At 35.6% G+C, this 23,343-nt stretch overlaps 1 long non-coding RNA gene across 1 annotated transcript; it reads right to left on the minus strand.

The window, feature by feature from the left end:
- Positions 1–7,812: 7,812 nt before the first annotated feature.
- Positions 7,813–19,727, minus strand: LOC141744026 (uncharacterized). The gene is made up of 3 exons (XR_012587316.1): positions 19,198–19,727; positions 12,820–12,926; positions 7,813–8,328 (listed from the first exon to the last, which is right to left on the minus strand). It is a non-coding gene; the product is annotated as an uncharacterized LOC141744026 (long non-coding RNA).
- Between the last annotated feature and the right edge of the window lie 3,616 nt (positions 19,728–23,343).

Consider the following 23,343-nt stretch of genomic DNA (forward strand, 5'->3'; position numbering starts at 1 on the left):
GGAGCACAGAAGTAAAACTTGGCAATACTGGAAAATGCTATGTCTCCATTTTTCTGATGCCATTTGGACTTGCTAAAACAGGGTATGTCACAGGATGAGAAAGATCAAAATAAAGTTACTGTTTCAGACATACTTGTGCTGGATCGGCTGAAAAAAAATAACTGAAAAATTAAAGGGAATTCCAGAGCAGAGAATTATATTTAGGATATTTTTTCTCATGCATAAGAAAAAACAGTAGAGGAGCTAGGCTACATAGATGGTAGCTTTTTAGCAAAACCTGACAGAATTTCTGAAAGATTGTATATGTGGTGAATATTTTTAAAGTAGCAATGGCTCGCATAAGTTCTCAGGTAAATGTGGCCGAGGATGAGCTCTGTCCCAAACTGAAACTAAACATAACTTTAAAAATTCTAACAGAAAATCTCAGGAAACGTATTGTAGGTTGATGTATTTTACACACCAAATTTCAAAAATGTTCCCACTGCATATTATCTTCCTTGGTTTTGCTTTTATTTGTTTTATTTTCTACTATAGATGGAAAAGTACAAGTAATCTCAAACCAGAAGGTGATTTTTCCCCATAGCATTGGTCCCACTTTCATATTTTAAGTTCCTTTTTATTACTGTTTTAGAACACCTAATCAAAATGGACTTATGACTATACTAATCTTCTGTTTTGAAAAAAACCTGTTTTTTCTATTGAAAAAAATCTTGAACATTCCCAGTCACTTCCAGGTTAACATTTAAGAACACAAACACTATTAAAATTATAATCAAATTGACTAAACAACAAAGATAAGCGAGTAATTTGTATAAATGTGTCTTGCATAAAGCAGAGCTGCGCCCAGTAGATAACTTTCCTGTTTATCAGATTCTTGTAAGAATACATTAGTGCTAATAAATACTATTTTTTAATTCCAAGAATTTGGAAGGTGCCTACTGAGAAAAAGTTGTTTGTTTTATTTTTTAAATAGCATACAAATTTGTTTTGTTAGCTTAGTGTCAAAAAGAGAATAGAGAAGTTGTATAAAATGAATACAAGAATGCGCAAGTGGAAATGGATGCACATACGCTACAGTTAACACTGGTGACCTATTGGAGTGATTCTCCAGAAAATTCTGTCTGCTGCTTCCAAATGGTGTGAGTGGGATGGAACATCCAAATGGATGCAGTTCATCCATTGTTGAAGCACTTTGCCCTGGCTCCACTTGCTGGATATCGTCCTAGTTGGCTTTCTCAGGGCCCAGGTTGACTGGATTCAGTTATGGGATACTTATTTATTTATTAATAAGATTTTCAATTGGTAGGGAGGCCTGTACTCCAAATCAATGCAGGACTACTAGAACACCTACTGAAAATAAGACAAGGGTCTCAGAGATTCGAATAGTGGCTGTGCTGTAACTACAAAATATTAGGGCCGGCATTTTCAAAGGTGACAAAATTTATCTTATATCTCAATTCCAATGAACTTTTAATGAGTATTTAATATTAGCTCTATGGAGCTTTTCAAGCATTTCCAAATTAATCCTTATGGTTTTATTCCAGTCGGATATACTGATTTAAAAGACAACACTTGTGCCCGTACATAGAAATCCCATAGGTTCCCGGAGGTGTCATATGTTCACATAGGTATTTGCAAAATAAGAGTTCAACTAAAATAAACTCAATTTCTTAGATGATAATAAAGATTAATTTTGAGTGAGCAGTTTGATACACAACAGATGAAATCAGATTATTTTTATTTGGAGAAATAAATATATCTTCTCTGATCTGTTAACATCTGTCCTTCAGATTTATCTAAATATGACTTAATCTTTATCTGTTTCAGTCTTTTGCATACTGTTACATACCTTTAACAGAGCAAAAAATGCCGCCTTGCCTGAATTCATCTCACTGTTTAAACCCGTATAAATTCCAGAGTTGTCAATAAATTCTTTTAGGCAAAATGGTCTTCTTCACTGAGTAGCATGAAGCAAATATCTTAATTTTTCAACTAAATATTGAATAACTTTTAAACAGAATTAATACACGCAACTGAATGTCATAATGAAAGACTTTATTTTTCTGATCTTAAACTGATTGATTTTTATTTTTTTTAATTCTGATTGTGTCAATACTGCACAGGTTAGATAGCAACACTGTAACTTCATTCAAGGGAGAAATTGTCCAGCTAAAAAGGAATTACTTATTTAAATTTATCTAAGAGATGTTGGGTTTAGGAAAGCTACTCTTGTGGAGTTTTCCCTTCTTTTTTCTCCTTTTCTTTTCTTTTAAGGAAAACTGTTATTTGCATGTCTGAGAGCATATAAAGTTAGCAAAAGCTGGCTAACGTTAAATCCACTTTACCAGATGAAGGTGGTAGATTCTTAGCATACTTTATGCACTTAGTTCTTATGACTTTGTTTTGTTATTTTGAGATTTTGAAAATAAGTCAGCGAAAGAAAAGGTTTTTAATAGAATTATATTACAGTAACTTCAACATGCAAAAAATAGAGTATCCTGAATACGTCTATAAATAGTATCTGTGAAGTTGTTACGATGTAAATAAGAATCACTAAATAACAAGTTTTAGGCTAGGTATAGGGGTACCACTATTGCTGCTGAGTACTACAGAGTCTACTACTGAGACCTCTTTTATTGAGTTTTGCTTCTTATCATTACTTTACTTCACTTTTTTGCAGTACTTTGACCCCCTGACAGAACTTCAATTTAAGATGTATAATTTGCCTGAAACGACACTAAGAAGGTGGAATTTGATAAATCAAGTGTTTTCACACGATACTCTTATATTATCACTGAAGAATCACCTACACGTACTTGGAAGTACATGTAATCAGGCATTATACTTAACTACGCTGGAGATTTTTGGGGTAGGGAAACAAGTTTTAAGCTGTTTCGTATGCTCCATAACACTGGAGATACTACACCATTACGTAAAAGTCCTGCTCTCAGTGATCCCTAGTGGGCATCTCAGACATACGTCCTTATATTCTAGTTGTCTACGCAGTGGAGAGCTTTATTTTATTGACCCGAATTTGGCCATCATACTTCAAAGTCCTCAATCCTTTTATACAGCAAGAAACTCTTTTATACAGTGAGACAGAAAACCAAGAAAAGTGACAGAAGAAAAGGAAAATAGAGTCACTGAGGCTTAACTTCATAGAAGAATGGCATAGAAAATGGGTTTGTCCCTACTTTCCATCAAGAACAATTAAACTACCAGACCCATAGGTAATCTACAAGGGGACAACAGGAACAGTGTAACTAAGTGATGCATTGGATCAGTTTCACAAATTATTTCACTCTAATAGCAGAGAGAAAATTATTTTTTCTTGCTCAAATGAAAAGGTATAGGCTTGTTAAAGGAACAGAGGATATCTGAAACAAGGATCTAAATCTATCTCAGAGATTATCAAGGGATGGAAGTGATTTTATTGTGTTATTTAATTCATAAAGTGTGAAAAAGAATTACATCTGTATTTTTTTTCCCAGATTAACTCCACTAGTAAATCATATTAGAGATTTGAAGATAAGAATCAAATAAAGCTACTGATGAATGCATTGAAGGCTTGTCTAAGGCAATGAATGCAAAATAATTTATTATTTTCTTCCTATGACAACTGCTGCCTGCAGAGTGGGGGGTAGGAGGGAGAATATTTGACTACTTCCTCTTAGAAGGACTGCTACGACATATTTCCCCTTCTTTTGCAGCCATGATTCATGGTCTCCAAGTCCATGACACAGTATTGGCTGCATATCACACCTGTGAAAGGATAAGCTGTAAAAAAGAGTTTCCATCCAAGCTGCCAGTAACAGTATGATGTCCTCATCTACTTGTATATTAATCTGTTGTGACAAAACAACGACCCTAACTCGATCTTTCAGTGGTTAGTCTATGATATTATAACCTTCCAAATGGTTTCTTGTCTTTTGGGTATGGAGAAAGATTCTGCGCACTTCTGTTCTTAAAAAACAAAAACCAAAACAAACAAACAAACAAACAAACCCCACTGATCTGATTCTGATACCTGATTTTCCTCTAGACTCTTAATTATCCGGAAACAGTATGTATGAAATACCAAATTAGGTAGTGTCAAGGTTTATACAAAAGAATATCTGGTGGCCCTGAACCGAAGTACAGATTTTTTTTTTTTCTGGAAGTTAAGTCATATAAGAGAGAATTTTGCATGAGCTATTGATAATATGCAAAATGACCAGCATATTTTAGCTTTCCTAACCCAGAACAACTGCGTCTCATATCTTATTTTCTAATATGGCCATGAAGCAAATGAACAAATGGAAAGCCTTTTTGACTGGGCATAGCGTAATCTAGAAAACTGCTGAATCTGATACACATCTATCTCATTTTCTGTTTCTTGTTCACAAGAATCTCTTTTATTACTCTATAAACATTTAGTCTTCTACTTGAATTTAGAATCCAAGTTAAAAAAAAAAAAATCCGATTTGGCTGACTAGTTTTTGCATTTATTGGGGGGAGGGGGAGGGTGGTTGGGTTTTTTTCCCCATTCCACAAAAGTACTCAAGATTTTTAAAAATTACTGTTCTGTATCAGAATTAAAAGCAATTAACCTGTAGCTGGGACATTCATGAAGAGGTGAGATTAATGTTTATGCTCAGATTTTGTTCAGCTTTATATTCAGACTTGTTCACAAGCTATTGTTTATTCTAAGACAATTTATTTTTTGTTTGTCTTTCTGGTGCTCTCCTTCCTAAATATTCACTGGACAAGGAATGTGAGTCTGAGATTTCAAGGGCTATAAATGCTACACGGACGGTACAGACAATCACAGTCTCAATAAATATGTAGCTACTTATACGATGTGGAACTGCTCTCAAAAAGAAAGACAGAGATTTTCTCAGAGGTTGTCCCCTCGTATTGGTGAAATCATATTATTTAGATCAATTAGTGGGGGAATCCTCTTATCAGTAATATTTAGAAGATGAACAGAAACATTACTGGCCAAGGCAGTTAATGAAATCCAGCATTGCTGAGTGTTAATTTTCAATGCTACTGAAGTATGTGCAACAGAATTACCTTCAACCACAGACAAAGGCTCCATTACATATTTTCTGATATCAGCTCTAGTGAGACTGCCTACGTGCCCAGAAGTTGTGGCCAAATTCGAGATGAAAATTACCGCAGATGTAAGACATTAAGTGATCAGGATTTGGACATGAAGGTTATTTAGTCAGCTAATCGCTATTGAGGTACGTGAACATTAAAGTTCACCTGTTTTAAAGGTGCGAAGCCATTTTTCTGCGTTTCATCTGCCTGTGGGTATCAAAACCACCGAACAGTTTAAGCATTAGGATCTCATTTCAGTAGGAATCAACCACCTAATTTTCTTGGTGAATCTGTTGTGACAACGCAGTGTTTCACAAATCCAGTTTCATTGCAATAAAGGGTTTTAAAGTTACCTACTGATTTTATAAATTTTCCATGAAACAAAGCTGATTGATAGAAAGTCTTATTCAAAAGTCAAGTTAAATTTTCACAAGGTCTATTGGAAGGACTGTGATATAAAGAGACGTTATGGACCAGGCATAATTCAATGAGCTGAATGCAGCCCGTGTTACCCGTCATTTTTTATGGTACTCCTAATGTTTTGACATTACTGAAATTAACTATCCCATCATTTTTAAAGTAAAATATGATAACTAATCAATGTCTTGGCCCTGTGTTTTTTGAATGATTACATGGATTTTTATATATCACATTTGATATGAGTTCTGATTTGAAAAAAAAAAGGAATTCAACTTGATGTATTCAAAACCCACTGAAACTGTTAAATAAAATGCACATCTTTACCTTGATAGTACACATATAAATGCGTGTCTCAGGACAGGTGTGACGGAATCTGAACTATCTTTGACCCACATCCCCAAAAAAGAACAAAAAGTTGCCAGTCAGCAGAAAAAGAGTGCTTAGTGGAGAAAAATCCTATGCATAATACGGTCTCCTATACCTAAAAGGTTTAGGAAAAGATTATTATATTCACATTTTAACTCGTAGTATAATTATTGATGTAATTTTATACCACTGTTATTGCAACTGAAAAGGTATAATGGGAGAGAGATGGGAGAGACGGATGTGGTCAGAAATGTGCAAGTAATGAAGTACCTCAAATTGTGAACACATGGGTAATTAAAGGGAAACGAATCTAATCCAAAATAGTATTGGGCATTTTCTAGTCAAATGATAATGTTAATCTTGCTATCCAAGAAAGTAATTTTCTATTCCAGACGTTTTGCAGCTTTATAATGCATTATGTTATGTTTGTTGCTGTGGACTTTAATTTGGAAATGTTGTTTCGGGGCCTGTTCAAGATGCAGACTGACACATCCTAACAATGCATAATTCAAAGGACTGCATTTAATTTTATTAACATTTTATTTAGATTTTGTACTTAGATTTCCTAGAAAATGCCATGCTTTTAGCTTTTGCTGTCGTGCTATTAACTCATTGTGTTTATGACTTACCGTTGTACACATTGTAAAAGTTCTGTTAAATTTATGTAGCAACATATGTGAATATTTCACATAGTTAATCCTTGAATAATACTTTTTGTATATACAGTAAAGAGGGAAGAATGAGATGCTGCAGAGTATTTGCCTGGATGAGGCTTTGAGCAGCCTGGTCCAGTGGGAGGTGTCCCTGCCCATGGCAGGGGGGTTGGAACTGGATGATCTTTAAGGTCTCTTCCAACCCAAACCATTCTATGATTTTTCTGAGAGTTCAGTTTTCTTTCCCATTTGGGCCACCCCCAGGGGCGGGTATTGTCATTCATCAGAAGAGTAGTGAATATTGGACTGGATCTAGGAAAATGACGCTGTCCTTCATTTGAAAATTAAATTGCCAATAAGCCTAGTGTGCAGCACTCATAATTAGATGGCCAGATGTCAGACCTCAAAGTTAGGCTGCAAATCCCGTTGTGAAGACTCCTCGAGCCTTGCTTTCCAAATACCTTTATTCAAAAGGTAGTAGGGAGACCACCTAGTGAAGAAGGAGAGGCAAGCACTACTGATCTAATCTTCATAACCTAGTTTCAGAACCCCGTAATTATTGCTTTGTTTGTGCTACACAAGCTCAGGTGATTAATTTTGTCCTTGGTACTTCTGAATACGAGCCACCGAGACATGTACAGTAACATATGGATTCTGTCCAATACATACTATGGAATATAAAAAAACAACAAACCACAACCAAAACAAACAACCCACCCCTTCAATTTTATTTTACAACCATATTTAAAATCACACTATAATTCTTAATCAACAAAATACGGAGCTAAAGTGAAATAACTTTGTAAACAGTTCTGATACAAATCTCTCTATCTGTTCCTAAATTCATTAACGCTTAATCCATGTGTCATTGGAAGCGTATGCTTTGCAAAGTGTTGCACTACAGTATTTCACATTAAAATTCTCTTTAGTTTTCCAGGATGTTGGAAGATATGTTAAATAAACATTTATTTTTTTCTTTTAGTTGTCTTAGTGGTGATTCCATATAACTTCCAGTCATACCGGTTTTTACTGAGCATAAAGTGCATTGCAGGAAACCAGGCAAGCAGCATAATTGGTAGTCACAGAGATGAAAGAAAAATCTTATCAAATGAGTAGTCTGCCGTAGTATCTAGGTAAGGTACACATTAGGAAATGAAATAAAAATCCACTGCTGTAAACTGTTTAGATTTTTAATTTTGCTTTAATCAAAACCATTTTCACACAGTAATTCAATTTGTCTGACATTAATCAGAAGCTGCAAATACAAATAATGAAAGTGGTTCTCATTAATAGGTAGGCGGCTGGATTTTCTCCATAAATATTTCAACAGAGAAGTCAATCCATAATATTATTGATTGAACATGAAATAAAAAGTGTCTATTTTTGACTTGCTGAGTGCACAAGAACTGATGTGCTGCTAATGGGAACTGCAGATCCAGCAAGAAACAGAAAAATTATATTCGTTTGGCCTCTCATTGTGGTGACTTCAGATCTCACAAGCGAAGTAGTGTGTCAGACAAAATCTGAATCCGTATGGGAAAATAAAAGATGAAGAGTTAAGCGGCTTCAGGTATTTGTGCTCATAGTTCAGTGGTTGAATTTTTTCCCTCCAGTAAGCTGTGAACTTGAATTCCATCATGGTTCAAGGGGTCATTCTGCAGCTGGAAATAGTATGTTCCAAAGTCTTGATATAATGCTCATTAAAAAGCCCATGGAAATTTTAAAGGAAAGTAGAGATTTTTAACTGTGATATCTAGACACATTTCTCATCCAGAAGATTCTTGGATAGACATTGACTTGCTTTCTGAAAACAATCAAATAGTTAATCAAAGTAATACATGTATGTAATATTATGTAATACAGCATAAAAAAATCACAGAATCGTGGAATCATTCACTGGGTCACCTAGCCCAGTATCCTGTTCAAAACCAAGTCAACACTGAAATGATGGGATTAGTCCAACTGAGTTTTGAAAACCTTCACGTACGGACACTGTGAAGTCTGTCTGGACGACCTGCTCCAATGCTTAATTGTATGTGGATTGAAGAATTTTCTCTTTGTATCTTATTCAGACATAACCTGTCAATTTATAACCAGTATCACTTTTCCCTCCTGTGCACATGTGTAAAGAGCCTGGCTGCCTTATCCATCTTTCATTTAGCCATTGGGGGGGCTGCTGTTCAGCCCCCCAAAGCTGTCTCTTCTCCAGGCTAAACAATCTGATCTTCCTCAGCTTCTTTTCACAGGGCAAGGGCTTCAGCCTCTGACCATTCTGGTGGCACTTTGCTGAACTTACGGCAGTCTGTCACTGTTTTTCTTGCATTGCAAAGCCAAAAACTGGATGATGTATTCCAGATACGCTCTAATGACTACCAGGTAAAGGGGAATAATCACTTTTTGGGAGCACTAGCTGTGCTTCTATTAATAGAGAGCTGTATGCTTTTAGCATTCAGCACTCATTTCAACAGGCAGAAATCCTCCAGTAATATAGAAATGCCTTTTCAAAACTCACAAAAAATGACTGATTTCAGCTGGAACATAATATGTAGGATCTTCGTAATGGGAAAGTTAATTTTACATGCATATATATGTTTGCAGCATTTCCTTCCAATCTCCATGTACAGGGCATCCGTCTGTTTAGTCCACAGTCATGAGACCTCAGCTTTTTGCTTTGAGCTGTGCTTGCACCATTTATATATGCTCCTTTCTCTGGCTGGTAATCATTAGAAGTTAAGAGCTGGTCACTAGCATTCTCCTTTCTCATCATCTTAGTTAGCTCTGCCCATATGCTAACAGTTTCTGATTATACATTCCCAGCAGCTGCACTACGTTATTGATGTAAGGAAGAACTGAACTGGAAAGAAATTAACCCTGCAGTCCCAATGAAACAAGACTACAGTGAGTGGCTTATAAAAAATTTCATAAGTTTTATGTGAAATTTACAAAAACCTGTTTTCTACAGAAAACAGGGAATAAAACCAGATTGCTACAACACTGAAGTCAGGGCAAAAGGTGAACTGAAATTAAATGGATGGGAATGAAGGTGAATGATGAGGAAGGCTGGGACGGTGGGAGGGAAGGTGATTCCTCCTTCTCCCAGTAATGTCAATTTGTGAAGTTAACTTTACCATCTCATGGAACTTCATAAAATTCGGGTGAGAATCCGAATGGAACTCTTAGAGAAAAATCCAAAGAAGAAATCTGCTGTCATAACTAGCATCACTCACCAGGAAATAATTATTTCTAAGTAATGTAAAATGAACTGGAGGATATGCAGAAAGACAGAATCTCTGGTGATACGAGGGCGCCCCGCAAAAAAAAAAAATAATAATTTCCATCTTTTCTTGCCAAAGTGCTCTTGAGCTCATCATCTTGACCTCCAGGGCTGAGATCATGAAGGACCACAGCCATGAGCACTACATGTACACCATCAGCTCCTGGTACGGTGTACTCAAAGCTAGGATGACTGTTTAGGTGTTGACTGTTGAGAACTGAGTGCTTCGTGTATTTAGTGGTAGAGATCAGTAATGTATAAGAACTAGCCATTAGCATGAGCAGTGCAGGAACTGAGCAAAGTTACGTTTTAAAGTTTGAAGCTGGCTTGATTTGTCAGTCTTCTAAACGCTTAGCAGCCCCTGGTTCCCAGACACACGTGTACCTGTATATTGAGTTGCAACTCACTTCTCATCCCCTGATTTCAGTGTGTGGTGAATGAGAATAATTCCTGTAGGATTTTATGAAAAATTAGAAACGTTTTTAATATTAATTCAGAATATTCAAAAGGTTGGCAGTTATACTGCTTTAGAAGCTACATGGGCCGAGTTGAATGGTGATGACAGTGGGCAGTGATAACTAAATCAGGAAATCTCACTCCGTAGAGTCATGCAGGAGTCAGACAGTTCCATATCGTTCGTTCTTTCTGTATCTATGATCCCAGCTAGGAGTACAAGACCTGTTCCTTCAGAGTCTGTTAATCAAGAGTTTTGACTGGGAAGAAAAAAACTACAAAAACTGGAAACTACAAAAAGACTGAAAACTACAAGAGACTTTCTTGCTCCCTCCAAAAGCTAAAAATGCTGCTTTTGCAGCTGCTGCAGAATCTACCGGCCTGGGAGCCATGAATTGACCCTGATCCTCAAAGATGGATCTCCTATCAGTAATCACAGAACAAAGTGCTACAAGTGCTAAGAGAAATCTGTTCATTTCATTTTTAAAAATGCTTTGCTAGTTTTCCTGTATTAGCGTCATCTTCTGTTCCATTGGCTGTGCTGAAGGCAGTATTTTTTTCCAATACCAGAGGTATCACAAAGAAAATCTAAACAATTTTATAAAGCATTGTCAAGTTATACCAAGGAGAAAAGCAGTAGCGAGAAGTTGGTGGAGAAAATGTGAGAAATTGGGAAAAAAATCGCAACTAACATGCAAGTGTGAACGGATAGATGTGGGTGAGAAATACAACAGCAAATAACTGTTTTATTCCATCCACAAATTTGTGGGTTTTTTTTTTTTGAAGTAAGAAAAAAAAGGTATATGGAAACAGAAAGACAACATTTTTGTGTCTAAGGCAGCATTTCATGATCAGAAAAAAATGAACTGAAAATTCACTAATTAAGACTTAAATTTCATGGGTTACAGTGTGAATTCCCATAAGTTTGGGAAGTAAGCTCAAACTTCTTACAAACTCCTAATCCCTGCACACAAAAAGTAATTGTTTCAGAACCAATTGCTTGTTTGACTGGAATTATTAGACATCGCAGATGTTTCCTGAAGTTCACTTTGTTCAGTGAACACAGTAAAAAAGAAAAAGATTTCTTGGGTCATTGTATAAGACAATGTAATCAAGATAATGAAGAAGAACGGAATTAGTTTAAAAATCAAGTTGTTCTATAATAAAACTGTTCCTTTGATTCTGTAAAAAACAAACTTTGCTGTTGAAATGTTACATTTGCAACTAAGAGTATTTAAAAAAATAGTGAATAAAATTAAAATGCAGACAATAATTTTACAGAACAGTATTTTTTAAATATGCTTATTTTTCTCTAAATATAACTTACAAATATAATAGCTTATTCCCCATTCAATTTACTAGGTAGTGTTGGCAAAAAAAGGTAGTGGAAGAAATGAATACTCGAATAATCAACTTTAACATTTAGGGCGATATTTCGGTGTTCTTCTGTTTCGGTGTTCATAAAAAAACTCCTCTGGAAATCTGGCTGTAAATTTATTACCCCAATTCAAATGACAAACACGTGTCAATGTGAATTACCAGCAAATTAGTGATGTGAAACCTGTGTTATTTAATATAATATTGTACTGGTTCTGGCTGGGATAGAGTTAATTAGCACGCGTGGTGCTGAGGAGGTGTCCTGCGACCAGAACAGTGTTGATTGAGAACACACTGATGTTTCAGTTATTTCTGAGCAATGCTTCCACACTGTCAAGGCCTTTTCTGTTTCTCATGCTGCTCCACCAGCAAGCAGCCTGGGCGCGCACAAGAATTTGGGAAAGACACAGATGAGACAGCTGACCCCAACTGGCCGAAGAGAGATTCCATGCACAGAGTCTCATGGAATATCTCATTCTCCAGCAACAAACAAATAGAGTGGTAGACAACTTATTCTGTCTTGTTTATAGCATCCCATAAAACATTAAAGACCAGGATAGCACGATAGAAAGTTTTGGAAGAAAAAAAATATATGTGCACAAAGATTCTTCTCTTTCCCTGAGTTTGGCTCACAAACAGAAAAATATCACTTCATTTCCTGAAAAACCCAACACACACAGACCCCAAAACCAGGGAGGATAAATCTCAACAATGCACCCTGACCACGTGAACCTTAAAGTTCACCAATTTTAGCTTAGCTATGGGTTTCACAGAGCCAATTTATGATCACATTCAGTGTAGCAGTGAACATAATTTAAACAATCTGCCAGCCCATACGGTCTGGTTTTATTTTTCCTCTTTTAATGAAAATGTCCAGGATTATATTTGAAATTAGTAACTTTATTTAATATTTTTAAGATTTCAAAATCAAGCAGAATTCTAGAATTCCCATTTCATATAATCATAGAACGGTTTTGGTTGGAAGGGACCTTAAAGATCATCTAGTTCCAGACCCTCTGCCATGGGCAGGGACACCTCCCACTAGACCAGGTTTTCCTTAATAACTTTTCGTTATTAAGTTTACTCTTTCTCTGAAACAAACAAGCCCTAACCACAGGCTTTCCTGTGGCTCCCTGCAAACATGGAGCAACTCCCTGAGGAACTAAGAAACCTACTTGTCCATCGTCCTACCGTTCTGCAGGCAAGTTGTACTTCTTCATTCTTGGCTTCTTAAAAATGTAGTGGGTTCTGGCGGGTTCATTACATTTTAAAAATAATCCTGGTACAGTACATTTTTCCTAAGAACATGAGAGAGAAAATGAACTACATTTGGAACACATTAGTAATATTGTTTTAATAAATTGAAGGAAATAATTATGATAACAAAGTGATGAAAGTAGTACAGGATATTGCAAAAAACATAATGCACTGTACTAGTGACAAATCCTCCACCCAGATACTTTATATAGTCAAAGCTTTGCAAGCAATATAGTGCTAGGGGAAAAAATACATTGCAAACAAAACCTGTTTTTCTTTTTTATCTTCTAACATCTCTCCCTGTTTTCTTCAAATCAAGGGGAAAATGAATGGTGTTTGTTAGTTAAATAGATGACAAAAGTTCATGATTATAAATCAGGATATGTCAATGAAAACAAAAAGTAAGATCAGTACAGCAATTTGTATTGCAAAAGTATATTTCTTCAGGCCGCTAAGACTGTAAAGTCATGATGGCTTATCCTCATGTCATATAGGCATTTTCTTGATTGGTTACTTTAAAAATATTGTGACTTCAGTGGTGAAAGCAGATATAGATTCAGTATTGCAATATCTAACATTTAAAGCTCCTACCCAGTGAAATCCTTCTTAATTATTCAATGCAGCAATGAACTTAATGAATTACAATTACTTATGGAATGAACCATCTTTTTCAAGAGACATAAGATAGTTATATTTTACGGCTTTGAGTTGTAAAAAATGTCAGGATGAAACAATCATTTCTGATAGAACTTCCCTCGAGAAAGTATGCCCAGATTCCTACTAAAAAAAAAAAGAGGAATGACAGGTCTGAAGTGCTGGGAGAGCAAGTTTCCAGCTTGGAAACAACTGGAATTAGGAAGAACATCCCAGAGTTGGGTAGGTAAAGAACTGAAGTTCTTCAGAGTTTAAGAATGTCTTCATAGATGTGGAGTCAGATAGACCCACTGGGAAGTCAAAAGTCTTTTCCAGAAATCAAATGGGAGAAGGATTGCCTACATCAGTAATCTACATATATGGCTACTGATTACTAAATGTACTAAATATACAATAGTTTGGCCTACTTTCTACTTCATTCAGATTTAGTTATTATCTAAAACTGGCAATTGTGGATGAATATCTAGCTTGAGAATTCAGTAGAACGTACGTCTCAATATGCCTGTTACCAGTGGCAGGGATGCTGGCTTACTGATAGAAATGTAATCACATCAGTACTTTAAATGTATCAGTAGCTGCAGATCAGCTTAGGACAAAGCGGTAGAAAGTCAAGTCTAGACTTATCCATTTAACCTGGAAGTTAGATGTCTTAAACCTTTGTGGCTATCAACACAAAGAGCCCTAATATATATATTAAAAAAGTATATAGATAGAACTGGGTAAAAAACTAGCTAGGAAGTATATATACATAACTGGGTAAAAAAACTAGCTGGATGGCCAGGCCCAAAGACTTGTGGTGAATGGAGTTTAATTCAGTTGGTGGCCGGTCACAAGTGGTGTTTCCCAGGGCTCAGAGTGGGGACCAGTTCTGTTTAATGCCTTTATCAGTGATCTGGATGAGGAGATTGACTAAGTTTGCAGAGCACACCAAGTTGGGTGTTGATCTTTTTGAAGGTAGAAATGATCTACAGACAGATCTGGACAGACTAGATCAATGGGCTGAGGCCAACCGTATGAGATTCAACAAAGCCAAGTGCAAGGTCCTGCACTTGGGTTATAATAACGCCGTGCAACACAACAGAACCTGGGGGTGGTAGTCAACAGCCAGCTGAATATGAGCCAGCAGTGTGCTCAGGTGGACAAAAAGGCCAACAGCATCCTGGCCTGGATCAGGAATAGTGTGACCAGCAGGACCAGAGAAGTGATCATCCCGCTGTACTCGGCACTGCTGAGGCCACACCTCGAATACTGTTCAGTTTCGGGCCCTTCGCTACTAGAAAGACACTGAGGTGCTGGAGCGTGTTCAAAAAAGGGCAACGAAGCTGGTGAAAGCTCTAGAGAACTGGTCTTATGAGGAGTGGCTGAGGGAACTGGGGTTGTTCAGCCCGGAGAAAAGGAGGCTGAGGGGAGACCTTATCGCTCTCTACATCTATCTGAAAGGAGGTTCTAGAGAGGTGGGGTCTGTCTCTTTGCCCAAGTGAAAAGATATAGGATAAGAGGAAATGTCCTCAAATTGTGCCAGGGGAGGTTTTGGCTGGAAACATTTCTTCACCGAAAGGGTTGTCAAGCATTGGAACAGGCTGCCCAGGGAAGTGGTTGAGTCACCGTCCCTGGAGGTATTTAAAAGACGTGTAGATGTGGTGCTGAGGGACATGGTTTAGCAGTGGACTTGGTGGTGTTAGGTTAATGGTTGGACTCGATGGTCTTAAGGGTCTTTTCAAATCTAAATGATTCTATGATACTATGATCTCCATGAAACATAGAAATATGTATATATACGAATATAAAACGTGCATAAACTAATTTTTTAAAGAACTTTGATACTACTACAATTGGCAGCCTATAAAGATATTGTCCATAGGTATTTTTAGGAAAAATAAATATAGAAAAAATTACATTTGATGTATGTTTGTGGCAGGATAAATGTTATATCTATACCTGACACATGCAATGAGTCTATTTTCCTCAGATGCTAATTTTCAAAACTTGCAGACCTTCACAAAATAAGGTAATACATTCTGTAAGCATATTTTCATTATGCTATTCACCAGTATCATGATTATGTTTCAACTTCACCAAAAGAAGTTGTAAGCCAGAGAGAACTCATGAAGCAGCATGTACATGCTTTCAAAAAGCCAAAATAAACTAGTGAAACAGGAAAAGTCACAATATTATAATATTCTTATAATCACAGTGATTAATAGGAATAATAAAATAGGAAATCTACTATTCTTTCAGTAAAATTGAACATTTAGGCAATGTGGGACCTTTTCAGCCAGGCCCGGCTTCAGCATCCTTTGAAAATGTTGCTAACTCACATTTATTTTCTGGAAATAATAAGACTAGGAAAAATCTCAGAAAGTTTCACATTAACTCTACCCCATTTTGAGAAAATAATGTCCTCTTTGTGCATACAACTGTCAGTTTTCCAGGACAGCTGTAAAAAGACATCCTCAAAGCCACCACCAGTTGTACAAAGCACCAAACTTTCTCAGTTTAGATGGATTTCCCCATTTCATTTTCTAAAAAATTAACCTAGAAAGGTTCCCAGCTTGATGGCTGGGCTTTGTAATTTGTTCTGAAGGAGAATGTGAATGGGTAATTGTGATAATGAGTAGACTGCTAATAGAAACTTTTTCAATGTGCCTTTCATTGAACTCCCTTACCAACTGGTACCAAGGTTGAACAAGTAACTACCTAATATTTTTTAGCATGTAAAAAAAAATAAATCTAAACTCAAATATCATAAACCTGCAGCTGTGTATATGCCACTGTAATCACTACACAGTAAAAGTGCTATTTGCTTAGGACGGATTAAGAGATGTAGCTATCAATGAAAAGGCTCTCCTTATTGATCTGATATTATCTTCTCCCCTCAAGCTTCCTTTCTTAAGTCATGTAGTTTCAGTTGTTCTAAAAGGGGAAATTTATTAAAAAGGGTTTGTTTTAATCTAGTGGGATAAGAGTGAACTTGATCTTTAATTTTCAGATCTGATTATGTGTAAAATGAGACAGACTTTAAGGATCTTGACCACCTATCTAATTTGCTAGGTATTCAGCTCACCATGGTCAGAGTGTTCACTAGCATCCTCGAAACAAGATATCAGACCATCCTCAAATAACTCATAGGCTTAGGGGAGACTTTATCACCGCCTTCCAGGATTTAAAGGGTGCCTACAAAGAAGATGAAGAGTGTCTTTTTACAAGGAAAAGATGAGGGGTAAAGTGTACAAGTTAATCCTGGGGAGATTCTGGTTGGACACGAGAGGAAAATTTTTCACAATTACAACACAGCCATTGGAATAATCTCCCCAGGGAAGTGGCAGATTTACTATCATTGGACACTTTTAAGATTCAGCTGGAGAGAGTGTTGGGCCATCTTGCCTAGACTGTGTTTTTGCAAAGAAACGTTGGACCAGATGATCCTTGAGGTCCCTCCCAACCTGGTATTCTATGACTCTATGATCCTGAAAAAAGGCCTAGAAATTAATGTTTGGATAGCAGATATATCTTGAACAGCTTTATATTCGTGTTCCTATAGGTAGACCATGTCTCCGTGGTGCACGTAAGAAGGAATGATGAAACAATACTTTTCTCTATATTGCTGCATCATAGAGCTACTGAATTTGGAGTTCCATATATATGTATCTGCCAACTAGAAACAGAATCCAATAAAAACTTATGTATAACCCTTTGACTTAGTAATAAACTTTGGCTGAGAGAGTAATCAATTTCCAATTCCTACGATGGGAACAAGAAGTGACCAACGTCTGCAACTGTACATAAACTATACATAAAAACTCACTCCACTATAGCAGTAGTCATTTAAAATTATATTTGCATATGGAGGAGAAAAATTCCTGAATTGCTTCAATACATTTCAGATGGTTTTCTCCACCCGAGAAGTTGTACTCCACTCACAGTGAAATTTTGCTCTGACCCAAGAGATCTTTCCCTTATAAAGTAAAATTATCATCTATCAGATTGTTATTAAGTATATTTAATGGGTCTTATTACTGCTTCTTCCCTGTCTTGTCTCATTGGGAGAGGAAAGAGATGTTGCCACTACTCACAGAAAGAAAATAGATTTTTTTTTGTTGTTGTTCTGGTTGCCAGTAATTATATCAGTCACAGGGAAAAATCAGTCCAAAAATCCTTCAGACTAGCAGATTTGTAGCCTGCTTTTTGGGATTTATCCAGTAAAGGCAAAAGATGAAAGTCATTGCTCATGCTTCCATCCCCTTTTTCTTAAAATAACCATAACCCTTCTGTATCAGGTGTCCAAATTCAGCCTAGACTGAAGTGACCCAGTTTCCTGTTAGTTATCTGTGGAACTAGTGGGCAAAGGCTGTCTGCATTATCCTGATTTAGGTGAGCATTATTATCTTCAGAAGGGACTTTTTACATTTGCATTACATTCTACTATGGATTCTATTCCTTCTACTTTTCTTGAGGCAAAAGTCTGCAGTTTTCTTGGAACAAGGATTCTGCAGGGTCAAGTAGTAACTATTATTCCTCTTAATGAAAAACTAGAGGATTTACAAACTGTTTTACTGACAGCACAGGAAAGTAAACAAAACCTTTTCAACTAATTCTGAAAGAAAGCGTGAGCTTCCTACAACTCTAGTAGTTATGTTCTGATGATCAGTGGAATATTAATTGTACCATGGACACAAAATTCCAAACATCAGAGCAATTGAGACCTGGATGCAGATTTTTGCATCAGTGCCTAATGTAAACCTCAGTTTGATTTAAGTGCAGGAAGTTGATGACACTGTTTCTTATCACAGCCTCAAAAAGACAGCAATAGCATGCCTGTCAGACACTTTCAGACATAGTGCTTCAAAATTTCAGATCCTTCATATTTCGTATGATTTGTCAAACACTATGCAGATCACTTCCCAATCTTTTGATTTGTCATCAATTTAAATTTCTGTTCTGATAATGATATATTATACAGGCTAAAAAAAAAAAATCTTCTGGTAGGCTCTACAACAGTGAAGGAACCCAAACAACATAAATTGGCTGAGGCATCCAATTTCCATAATTTTGTCTTAAATATCTAGGTTTCTTTGGTCTGCTAATGCAAATTCACTTTGTAGTAAAGACTAAGACGGGAAATGGTAAACTAGATGGTAAAATATTCATATAGTTATTTACCCTGTAGCCTCTATTCTAGAGAGTTTATAGCCTCTGCTAAGGAGTCTTCTGCGTTCTAAACCATTTTTTTCTAATTAATGAAAATAATTGATCTATAAAATGTGTTAATAGGGAATCAAAAGGTTTGAAATGATCTTTAAATAAATTATCTAACTCAACGCTATTGTCATCAACTCTCGTGAGAACAATGAAGTTTAATGTCATATCCTGTGTGACACAACCTTAGTTCCACTATGTGTTGAAAATGTGACAATTCAATACCAAAATTCTCTAGAAATAAACCTCATAAATGCTAACCCTCAAAGAGCCTTCAGCATAGTAACATGCCTTCCTGTGTGATCGTTAAACTTCAGACAAAACAAATAAATATTCTCTATGGGACACAATTACAATTGTTCTATCTGAGGATAAGAACATATAACATGCTATGGATATTGGCAGCATTGCGTAAATGACGGAGAGCATCTAGATTTCTTCTGAGAAATCCAGAGCACTTACCATTCTGGTGAAACATAAGGGAAACTGAAGAAATCTATTATCTTCATAAAATAGGTCACATAAAGTACTCATTATTTTCACCAGAAGTTTTCCAGTACGGATGCACAAGGAATTTTAATGTTGTCTAATGTTATGCCTATGTGAGTCAGGCATTCCACCACAACGTGCTCATTGCCTGACTTCATACAGCAATTCTGCAAAATCAGCCATATGCTTGAATATTGACGCACTTAACTCAGTTGAACGGAGCAGGATTTAAGTGTTAGTCATTTTTGCAACTGTGCATTTATTAGACCGGTGCTTTCATAAACTGAAGAGTCTCTGTGATTAAAAAAGAAGAAAACATATGCATTGAATACAGTATTACAGCGTACGTACATTTCACCCCAAGAATAGTGCTTGTTGCCCGTCAAGGACAATAGTTTGACAGAAGAACAAGATGTCATAGTATGAGATCGTCAAAACAGAATACAAGCAAAAAGTAAACACTAATTATGTGAAGCATCTTTTTCATAGGTAAACTAGTATTTAAGATTTATAACTTCCTTTATATGTGAAAATTTAATTTTCAACTGAAAATCAACCAAAAGCCAATCAACTGAAATAAGACTGCTAACCTGTTTTGCTTGTTTTACTTTCAATAATTATTACAAATTTAATTCCATATCCCTATTAAATTTAGTAATTAAGTGAATCAGGATATGGTGTCCACCAAATAGTCTTTTGGGTTTTTTTTTAAATGTAGCTTTCAAACATGAAATATCTAAAATTCCAACATCTAGTGTCACTTTTTAAACAAGAGGTTATTTCTTAAAAACAGCTTCTAAATTTTTTTATAATTTATTTTCCTCTTAAGCAGTTTTCCTCTGCTAACATCCAGAAAGTCTTGGGAAGATCATTTACTTTAGTATAGCTCTTTGTTTTTCTTATTCTGATGACTTCTTTTCCCACTACTTTTATATTATTATTAAATACCATTTGCTTTTTCTTCTTTGTCTTTTACTTCTTGGATAGAACCATACTATGAAAATACAACAGAGAAATACTACATACCTGTTTCCTTCTGCTCTGTTCATTTACTAGAAACATAACAATATGGATATTGTTGCTATTACTCTTACGTAGATTTGGATTCCACTTAGATTTCAGATCTTTTAATAGCACAGTGTGATGAAAAAAAAAAAAAAAGTAATAGGAAAATTATTTCTTTTTTGAAAAGTTAGATCTATACACTATATATATTTTTAGATTTTATATACATTTTCATTTATTTTCAACCTGTATGCAGTGAATCTCCATATTAAAGATTATAGGAATAGATAACACACATCACAGATTCTTCACATGAATCAGCTTCTAAATATTCCTTTCATTCAAAGCACTTCTTAATCAGTTTAGTCTAAAGAGGAAAAACTGTTCTGTCTTCTTCGCAGCTGAACATTAATGACACTTTAGAAATGATATGACAAAACAGAGCTCTCACATGTGTCACTTATGCTGACAAATACTATTCTTGCTGGACTCCAGGGCCAAAAAATCCAACTAAAGGTGCCATTCATAAGAAGATACCCTGCATAATAAAAATTTTTACAGTATACATTTTAAGAGCGATTTTTCATAAATACAGGATCTCAGAGTGGTTATCAGAATATATCTAACCTGTCTGATTCTGGTAGAATCTGCTGGTAATATTTCGAGACTGTGATCTCCTAGAACGTAAGTTTTATTTTCATGAAAGCACTTGGGGAAAAAAAGCAAAACAACCCACATCTTTTCCTCCGTGATTACATTTTTAAATCATTCTTCAATGGAAAGGGCAAAACAATGGTTATTATATAATCTTATGTTTCTCTCTGAACAGACTAGCTTCACCCATGAAACTGGACTAATTGCTGCTCATCATCCCTGAGCAATATTAGGGCCATTTACTAGGAATGTAGCAACGTAAAAATTCTCCTACTTTTCTGTAAATGAAGGATACACTTCAGTTCCAATTATTGTTTAGCTTTATAATATTTTTATGATGAAATAGTGCAGTATATAAAAATATTTAAGGAAAAATTAAATATATGCTCTGTTTCCTATATCATTAAGTATTTGAAGGCTGTGAATGTGTTAATGCCATTTCCTCGTAATTATAAAAACAACAAAAATGCAGGGCCCAAATCAGAAAAGAAAAATTAAACATTTAAGCACCTTTTAAAAATCTTGTAATATAACAAAAGAAGATGGATTAGACTTAATTTTTAAAAAATAACAGATTTAAATTGTCTCTGAATACTTCAAAGTCATGAAAAAGAAAATCCAGTGCCTAAAATACTAGGTAATATACAAATTGTTTGCTGCCATGGAAACTGACAAGTTTAGAGATGCTTGACTTTCTGTGTGTAATTTTAATATACCTTTCTTATATGGATTTCATGAATTTTATTTTTTATATTAGACCTTTATGTAAAAATAGTTCCTTCCTGATGACTACTCTTGGATAGTCATCCATAACCTGTTGTGAGGATGAACGGTATGGAAATTTCAGAGGCTTAAATTCTTGTAATATTAGTTACTATTTTTAAAAATGTATTTTAAAATCTAGCGCTCTTCTATAAGAAACTGAACTCCTTTAGATTGGCGAGCTAAGGGGCATTCACCTAAACTGGTAATAAATGACATCTGAGCATATTCAAACTGCCAATGACTTTTTTAAACAGCCCTTTTGCTAGATTTTGCCTTTAGATCTTTAAACTGTTCCTAGCAAAGCTTCATCTTCCATTTATACCACCAAATGTATCACCACTCGTTACAGGAATGTCAACATTGCAGAACAAGTTTTGGCAAGCTGACTATGCAATACTCATTCAGCACCTATTGCCTATTAATGCAAATCACCCGACCCTCAATCAATATTTCTGATATAAGTAACATGATACATACGTTACTTGTAGGGATACTCAGAAAATAACATTTCTGTATTGCAAGATTTAAAAAACAGAAGAACATTGTTTGAATTACTTTCAAAATGAAACCTAACCTTGTCCCTCCCAAATGTAAGATGAAGCAGCAACCTAAACTAACCACCAGACAGCCTATTTGGGAAATTCTAGTGGAGTTTCATTCCTATCTTGACCCAGAATAAGCACCTTACCTCATCATCCCACGTTTACACGTGACTGTTATGATAATCAGGCTATTTTCATATTATCTTTTGTCAAAAAAAGAGAGGGTAAAGTAAAATAAAGCATTTCAGTTTTCACAGTGTAATATTGTTAATTGAAAAGCTTTGTCAAAATCACCACTTCTCTAACTTATCATGAAAACATTACCACTCCCTACCTTATCCAGACATTTCACTTCCAGAGCAAGTTTCCTTCCGCTTTGAGGATAAAATACAAGTAGTGCATTTATCCAGCTTCTAAAAACCACATTCAAATTCACAGCATTATTTTAGAGGAAATAATTCTATTCTAATGATTTTGTGCAGCGTTTTCTGGATGAGAAAAATAAATTTTTTAGGAGTTTTCTGAAACCAAAGTTCGCCCTTATGTGGAAGTTGATGGGTGTATGAGAAGTCAGGTAGCTGCTCTGTTGCTTAAGTATGTGCTTAATATTTCGAAGCTTAATTAACATCCTCTACACTTCCTTAAAAGAAGATGTGGTTTTGCATCATATGAAAAGAGCAAAGACAGACTGGAAGATGGCTGATTTTCTTTCTCTACTCACACAAGAAAAGCTGACCCTCTCACATGTCTGAAGAAGGTACACATGCATATAAATTGTGCTGATTTTATCATTTTAGCTTGAAGAACACAAAAGAATTCACAAGCTTTCCAAGGAGAAATTATAAAAATGTCTAACTCACTTCATAAAGTTTTCTTCAATGTTTCAGGCCCAAAATATCATCATTACAACTGTTCTCTGAAAAGGTAGTGTTACTAAGACTTCTGTTTATTTTTTTTCTACAAAAAATGATCTAGGCAAACAGTAGCATGAAAAAAAGGCTGCTTCATATAAATAAAATTTAGTTTGTTTTTTCCACAAGGAATCAAAAAAATCTATAGAAAATTTAATAATTTTCAGTACAAAAATGGTGTGACATTAAAGTTGTTCTCATTTATCTTTAAAAATATATTCTTATGTATTTGGGTTTTCTAC

Source organism: Larus michahellis, chromosome 5 (assembly GCF_964199755.1).
Source record: "Larus michahellis chromosome 5, bLarMic1.1, whole genome shotgun sequence".
Taxonomy (NCBI): Eukaryota; Metazoa; Chordata; class Aves; order Charadriiformes; family Laridae; genus Larus; species Larus michahellis.